At 36.4% G+C, this 8,715-nt stretch overlaps 1 pseudogene; it reads left to right on the top strand.

The window, feature by feature from the left end:
- Positions 1-3,346: 3,346 nt before the first annotated feature.
- Positions 3,347-4,395, top strand: LOC110203985 (fructose-bisphosphate aldolase A pseudogene; annotated as a pseudogene).
- Positions 4,396-8,715: the final 4,320 nt, after the last annotated feature.

Genomic DNA, 8,715 nt, shown 5'->3' on the forward strand with positions numbered 1-8,715 from the left:
AGTTTCTACTCTGATTATTCCTTCCATTCTCTCGAGTCTAAATGCCCTCGTTTTAAAGATGGACAAACTGAATTTCAGACAGTTAATGTCGGAGATTCGATTTAAAATTGTCTCATCTCAAACCTAGTAATGCTTCTGACCTCTAAGATTGTGGGATACAGATACAAGCATACTTTCCTTCTTTGTTTGGTTAATGGTGTTATTATATTAATAGCTTAAAGAATTTAATATAATGGTTACTGAGCATTAATGAATTAATAAAAGAGGTGTAAAAAATCTGAGGAGTGAGACCTTAGAAACAATTACTAATTCTGTGAAGATAACTTGGGCTGATTTTATCTACGTGGATAATTTACTAAGAGTGTAATGAAAAAGTTGCATCCCATTTCTCAAGGAACTCACATTTGAATGGGGAAGATAGACAGACAAATAACCATGTACAGAGTGTAAAGGGAAGGTTAATTACAGAGGGAAGGGGCAAAGACACACATTCCGTTAGGTTTTTAGTAAATATTTAGGGTGGGGAGAGACCTGAGAAAGGAGTAAAAATTGTGGCTATTATTAGAAACAAGGTGATATTAAGATATAAAAAGGGAACATTTGGCAGAAAATTTGCTATATAGAGTGAATGTATCTGAACAATCTAGAGGATAATACCAAAGTTTCAAGCCTCAGATGTGAGAGTAAAGGAGGATCAGGGCAGAAGCTGAGTGGATAGGCACTAGGGCAAGAGCAGGTGAAAAAAAATGCAAATGCCATCTACTGAAACTTTGATTAAAATACTGTGTCCAGTATCAGGTACTACATCTTAGGAAAGATATTGGCAAGTTGGTAAATGTTCAGGAAATGAGAACCAAAAGAGTGAAAAGCTTTGAGATCGTGCCACATGAGGACTAGTCGAAGAAACTGGGTATGATTATTGAAACGAAGAGACTCGGGTCTAAATCTTATTAAGTTTTCTCCACCTCAATAAATTATAGAGGCTCTAGGATTAGACATAAAATATTTTGTTTGAATTTCAAAGCTTTTCACAATCTGGCCCCTTCCTATGTTTATAAATATCTTTATTTTTTTTTTTTTTTTGAAGAAGCAATCAGGGTGAAGTGGCTTGCCTAGAATCACACAACTAGTATGCGTCAAGTGTCTGAGGCCACATTTGAACTCAGGTCTTCCTGACTCCAAGGTCAAAGCTCTATTCACTGTGCCACCTAGCTACTCCAGCCTTTTTATTCTTTATTCCCTTCAAACTACTCTGCAACAGTCACCTGCTTCCTGGCTGTTCCTCATTTCAGGAACTATACGAATACAATTAACAAAACATTTCACACAAATAAAGACATCTCAATAACTGGAGAAATTGTTAACAACTTATGAGTAGTCCAGGCCAACATAACAAAAATGGCAATACTGCACATCTTGATATGAAGTTACCATGAGTTCTTGAAGATGCCAGTGAATTAAGTATACTTAATCCTCAACATACTATATATACAACATATATATGTATATATATACAATATACACAATATATACTATATATATATACTATATATATACATTACATATATATACTATATATATAGTATATATATATACTCTACATGTATATACTATATATATATATATATATATATATATATATATATATATATACACACTATATATACTATTATACTATGTATACCAATACTCAAAGGACAGGAAGTATCAGGACAAGGGAATAGGAAAAGGTATTCAGGGACAGCATTTGAATTTGCCATTAGCAGGTATCCCAGATTGGAGCTCAGCCTTCCCAATCTAAGGAGGCTGAAGGCACCGTTCCCAGAAGTCTGTACAACACTTTAAAAGAAAGGGGTCAAAAAGTGAGGAAGGAAAGAAGATACAAAGCTACTGGAAACATGAGAAAGACTGAAAGGCTAAAATCCCATACTGAAAATTTCAGTGTAAACCCACCTCACATGTAAACAATAGAGCCTCAAAGACAGAAGGAGAAATGAACAAAATTCTAAAAGAGATTGGAACAGAATAAACAATGAAGGCAACTGAACCAAAATTTCCAAAGTATAAAAAAAATTCCATAGACTCTCAGAAATCATGGAAAAATAGCAATAAGGTATTGGTGTATCAGGTGCTTTTCAAAAATCAGGAGCTGCAATGCTATAAAACAAAGCAAGAATTAAAATATATTTGTTGAAGGCCAGAGGTGAAGAGTCTTAATATGGATAAGGAATTTAGGTCACAGCTTGACTTTTCCTACCCTTAAAGGGCTCACTTATTCAGAATATTTGGCTCACCAATATCCCGTGCCTGGGAGGTGTTAGAACACTCTGACCCTTGAACCTGGATGGCAAGCAGGTGTGAACAATTAAGGATGCGCATAAGGGCTGGGATTAGTCATGTAACAAGGGTGGGAACGCCTCAGGGGTGATTGTTAGCTTTCACTATTAAAACTGGACCCTCAAATAATAAATGGCTCAGTCTCACTGACCGCCTGCCTACGTTTCTTCGTTCACACTCCTCTGTTTGATGCAACACTTAGTCGGGAGACATATATTTATATGTAAAGAGGTATAAGTTTTAAGTGTTGTTTGTCCTTCCTTTTAAAAAAGGACCAATGACATCATGGGGTGAGGTTCTGACTCGTGTGTGAAGTAGAGGCAAGATTACACAAAGTCATCAAAGTCAAGATGACTGGTGATGGCCCAGGATGCAATATATGAAGTTGATGTTTGATCAAGCTCTAAGCACTATGTCGGCCACCTTTGTAGCTCTTGTAACAAATTGTTCTCATCCATTCATTTTACCAGGGGAGTCTTCACATGCTTGGGGTAGACATCCCCTTAACTCAGTGATGGTTTTGGGACCCTTCAACCTAGTTTAGCCAGTCTGCCCAGGAGACCAGAAAAAGATGAATTAATCATTCCTCTTAAATAGGGAAACTACATTATGATTAAAGAGACTATAGACAATGAACAATAACAACAGTATAATGATGAAATTCATAAAGGAAATGTAAGCTAACTTTCCATAGGATATTTTTAGTATCATAATTGCACACTTTAATGTTGCTCTCACAGAACTGGTTAAACATGAAAGATAAAAAAAAATGCAGAGCTAAATCACTGGAAAACTACTTCTGAAAGACTTAGCAAGCTTTTAAATTTAAATGGAAACATTAATGAAAAATGCCTCTTTTACAACACACACATTATTAGTAAACTTTAATTCAATAAAAATAGTAATTAAAAAAAGGAACAAAAGCAAAAGACAGGATTGGCAGAAGCTCAGTACTCGACGATAAGCAGTCTGCTTTCTGCCAGAAACTACCAGCACAGCCAAGGAAAACATGTCTTGCCAATACCCAGCATTGACAACAGAGCAAAAGAAAGAACTGTCTGATAGAGCTCATCAAATTATTGCTCCGGGCAAGAGAATCTTGGCAGCAGATGAGTCCACTGGTAGCACTGCAAAGCCACTGCAATCCATTGGAACTGAGAACACAGAGGAAAATCACCTTTATAGGCAGTTACTTCTGACAAAAGACAATCGAGTGAACTCCTGTATTGGAGGTGTCATCTTTTTCCATGAGACACTTTACCAGAAAGCCAATGGTAGTCATCCCTTCCCCAATGTCATAAAGGCAAAAGGTGGCATTGTGGGCATCAAGGTGGACAAAGATATGGTGTCCCTGGTAGGGACCAAGGTCTGGAAGGGCTGAGTGAGCGCTGTGCCTAGTAGAAGAACAATGGAGTTGACTGCCAAGTGGTACTGTGTACTGCAGATTGGGGATAATACACCTTTCCCACTTGCCGTCATGAAGAATGCCAATGTGCTGGCCTGATATGCCAGCAAAATGGCATTGTCCCCATTGTGGAGCCAGAGATCCTCCCTGATGGACAACATGATCTGAAGTGTTGTCAGTACGTCACTGAGAAGGGAGTGACTGCTGTCTACAAAGCTCTGAGTGGCCACCATATCTATCTGGCAGGGACCTTGCTGAAGTCTAACACGTGTCACCCCTGTACCCAGAAGTATTCACATGAGATCGCAATGGCCACGGTCATTGTCCTTCACCGGACTGTGCCTCTTGCAGTCACTGTTGTCACCTTCCTATCTGGGGGTCAGAGTGAAGAAGATGCCTCCGTCAACATCAATGTCATCAACAACTGCCCCTTGCACATGCCATGGACCCTGACCTTTTATTACAACCAAGCTTTGCAGGCATCTGCCCTCAAGACCTGGGGTGAAAAGAAGGAAAACGTCCAGGCTGCCCAAGAGGAATATATTAAGTGGGCCACTGCTAATAGCCAAGCTGCTCAAGGCAAGTATACTCCAAGTGGAAAGTCAGGAGGGGCAGCCAGTGAGTCTCTCTTTGTCTCTAACCATGCCTACTAAGTAAGTCAAGGCCTTCCACCTTGGTATGCCCTAACACTCCAGGCCAACCCTCACAGTCCAGGAAAAGGCTGAGATCCCAGAGCTATGTGCTGACCTCTCCTATCACTCCTAACTTGTGTGGTGTTGTTGCTCTCTGGTGAATCTAGTGACCCCTCCTCAGACCACTTTGTCCAATAAACAACTATTTAACAACAACAAAGAAAAAAGACACAAGATTAAAAAGTGACTTAATTATGATATCCTGACTAATGAATGGTCGACATTACAGAAACTATTTTTTATTAGGCAATTGGGGTTGAGTGACTTGCCCAGGGTCACACAGCTAGTAAGTGTCAAGTGTTTGGTCTGAGGCCAGATTTGAACTCAGGTCCTCCTCACTTTAAGGCCAGTGCTCTATCCACTGCTCCACCTAGCTGCCTAAATTACAGAAACTTAATAGCAGTTAAAGCAGTCTTTAAAGGAAAAATTTTACCTCTGAAAACATATATGTTAACAAAATTTTTGTAAACACAACACTGATGAACTGGGTTCACAAGTTGAAATAAAACTAGGAAATTAAAAAAAATTAAAAAGCAAATATGCACAAAGGAAACAGTAAAGGACAAATAGATTTTTTAAAAAGAAACAATGTAACTACATAAAAAACAAAAGCAGAGTTAGAAAATACTAAAAATCTTATAAACCCTTTAAATTTTTTAAATTAATGTATTTTTAGTTTTCAACATTCACTTCCATAAGTTTTTGTGTTTTAAATTTTCTCCCTCCCTCTCCTCTCTCCCCAATTCCACAGAACTAGTCATCCTCCCAAGTCACTCAGATTTAAACTAGGTGTCACCTTTTACTCTTCCATTTCTCACCCTACCTAGCTATATTCAATGTTTTGCCAAATCCACCTAAATCAATTCTATTTTCCTACATAAATCACATCTCTTGCAGATAGCAGTTTTTTTCAAATACTGTTACAGCCCTGATGCAGGTCCTCATTACCTCACACCTGTACTAAAGCAATAACCTGCTATTGGTCTGTCTGCTGAGTTTTTCCCTACTCCAAACCATCCTCCATTTAGCTGCCAACATGATGTTTAAACAGGTCACCTTTACCTCCAGGAACAAATAGAAAAGCCTCTGTCTGACTTCTGAACTCCTCCGTAACCTAACTTCCCACTCCTTTACAGCTTCTTACACCTTACACCTCACCCCCCACATTCATTAATTTTATTGTCCTTCTTTGCTGTTCCTCAGCCAACATTTTGTTTCCAGCATATTCAGCTTTTATTTATTTTAAATTAAATGTTATTTTACTTTTAAGTTTGCATTGTCTCCTCACTCTATCCTCAAACCTCTTAAAATTGAGAATGCAAGAAAAATAAAACATTTACAAACAAGAATAAATAGATAAATTCACTCACATTAAAGCCGTACACATTCTGACCTCAGACTGGCCTAACTGTTAAGCCCCCTCCAGCAAAACTGTCCTTATCTCTGTTTTTCAGAAATGTAAGCCACTCCTCCCTACAATTTCTATCACTTTTTTAGTTCATAAGAAGGTCATTGTGGCACACAAGGGGTAACAGATTCAGTGAGGCCAGGGTGAGTGCACCTTTGTAGCAACTTGCAAAACAGCTACTTGTTCAACTTGCGCAGCTTTTAATAAGCTTGTGTTTCAAATCACATCCACTGGGGGCTGTCTGAGCTTGCACCCCTTTCTGGGCACTTAAAAAAGATTATAATCATACCTAAGTCAGTTCTTGATCAAAGTTGAGCTCATCCTTATTTCTAAAACCACAGCTCCCTCTGATAAAAGTTTTCACTAAGGAAATTGTACCTACATATGACCCACTTGTTTACATGGATTCTGATGGGGGGTTTCATCTCATTGCATTCTAGAAATGTTTTTATGTTCTCCTTTTGCTTTATTTGCAGACCAAGGTAGGGAATGATGGTTATGAATAGATGAATAGATCAAATTTGTGAATGATAGTTGTGAAGATAAAAGTTCTACCTGAAATTTTCAGTCTGACATATGAGAGAAATAACAATTATCTAGTTGTAAGGTGTAATTAATGAACTTCTGCTGTTTAAGGAATTCTTTTGACACTTTAGTATGCTGTTATTCCAAGTCTAAGCATTAAGTGTCTGAAAATCATTGAAGGGAAATGGTACATGCCCCTGAAGTCTGAGGACTGCCCCAAGTGGATGTCTGTCTCTGGAAAAGCTGAGAGAATTATTTTGCAAAAGTGGAGGTAGGATTCTCTTGACTTATCCCCATCTCTGCAAATAAGACATTTTCCCACCTGGTTAATTCTGAGCTGGGATATGACACATAGGTATAGTGAGGTATCATTCTGAAGTGTCATTTGAATTACACATAATGAAGAGCCTTACAACAGCTTGGTTATTTACTTTATATGAGATCACCCTACAATTTTATTTCATCATGTTAATATGATTAGTGAGAGATGACAGTAAAAAATGTGATATCATTTTCAAATTGGATTAAGAATCTTATATGTAAAAATTGTTCAAAACACCTAACAATGTTGAGAGACAGATTCATTTTTCCAATTTAGGCCTTCATGATGCAACAAGTGAAATTCTCTTGAGTCTCAAGTGAATTGTGTGTTCTTTATATAATGATTCTTAGAATTCTATTTTATATTGAGTTTGTGTTAAGAAGTAGAACTGAGTGCCTAACATCCTGTCTTCTACAGAAGTCATTTGATCTTACTTAATTCTACTTTCTTGTATTTTAAAATTATTAATTTATCCTGCATATGATGTCTGTATATAGTTGTTTAGTTATTGTCTGTTTCTTAAAAATGAATTTTTTGTACCCCCAGATTTTGGCACATTTTTGGTATCTGACATATATAAATTTCTTGACTTACTGATTTAAGTAAATAATTACCAGTCATAACTTATTTGCTGCTTTGGGTGGTTGTTTCAATTACATGATTTGAGTTATAAATAAAGGTATTTTGTCAGATTGCATTTCCTCATCAAAATTGCTTAGAATCAAGACATTTTGCTTTCATGTTTACTTTACTTTGTTATTATTATATTACTATTTATTATTATTATTATATGCTATTATTATTATAGGATAGTATTATATCACTTGGTATGTTTTATACTTTAGAAATATAAATATAAATCTAATCTTAAGTGTGTATGTTAAGTATTGTTGCTTTGGGGTTTTTTTTTTCAGTTGATTAAAAATTAGGAAGTGAATTTAAATGGGTGCTTTTAAAAAGCCTTATTCATTAGTATCAGCTGGAAACTGAATTGAGGTCTATTTGCAAACAGAATCAGTAATGTCAACAGAAAACAAATGAAGGAAAAGTACCTTGTAGAAGCACAACCACGTTCTTTTTTACTTCCGATTTTTCCGGAAGTAGTAAAGTCATCACGTGACTCACGTTTTTCCCATCCCCCTCTGACAGTCATTTTTCTCAATGTGATTCTTCATAGGAACAAAGAACACAAAACAAATTTGCTGGAATTGTTGACTAAAACATATCCCCCCCCAATACTTAATTTTTGTATGACTTCAAATAATTCCCCAAAATATGAACCGAACAAATTAAGTACAGAAAACCCTGTTCTGTAAAAAAAGAAAACCTAAAGGAATCTTGGCTTCAAGAAAACTTATTAAAATTTAAAAACAAAAGAACAAAGTCATATTTAAGAGATTAAAATAGTGTTTTCCCCTATTTCTTTATGTTTTCATAAATAAAAATAATTCTATGTGTTTTTAATGACAATCTCTTTTTAAAAGTTTTAGAGTTTATTAACCATTTACCAGTTTTTATATTGCTAAACTGTTATTTCTCATGCTTCAGAAACAGGCTTAAACTTACATAAAACTGTGGGGAAGTCTCACCTCCAATATATTATTTAAACCTCACAATGGAAATTTGTTTTGATAAAATCAGTTCTGATAACAAAAAATTCTCCTCCCAAAAAAGTAAAATACAAGGTCTAACCAAATAACCAAACACAACAAAACCAGTCCTAGATAGGCAAAAAAATTTATACACACCCATATATACATACACACACACACACACACCCCTATATACACACACACACACATATATATATATATATATAACCACATACATACATATATACATACATACACACATACATGCATACATACATACAGTGTTTGGTCCCCTGTCTCTCAATTTCTCAGTAGGTCCCTGTCTTGTGTAAAATTTTTCTCTTGCTGCAGAACACATTGGAACAGAGGGGTGCCTGGCCCAAGGATTTTTGTCCCTTGTTGGCCCAAGGATTCTTACTTGCACCAAATCCCCA

The sequence above is a fragment of the Phascolarctos cinereus genome, unplaced genomic scaffold (assembly GCF_003287225.1).
Source record: "Phascolarctos cinereus isolate Bilbo 61053 unplaced genomic scaffold, phaCin_HiC Scaffold_38;HRSCAF=560, whole genome shotgun sequence".
In the NCBI taxonomy this organism is placed as follows: Eukaryota; Metazoa; Chordata; class Mammalia; order Diprotodontia; family Phascolarctidae; genus Phascolarctos; species Phascolarctos cinereus.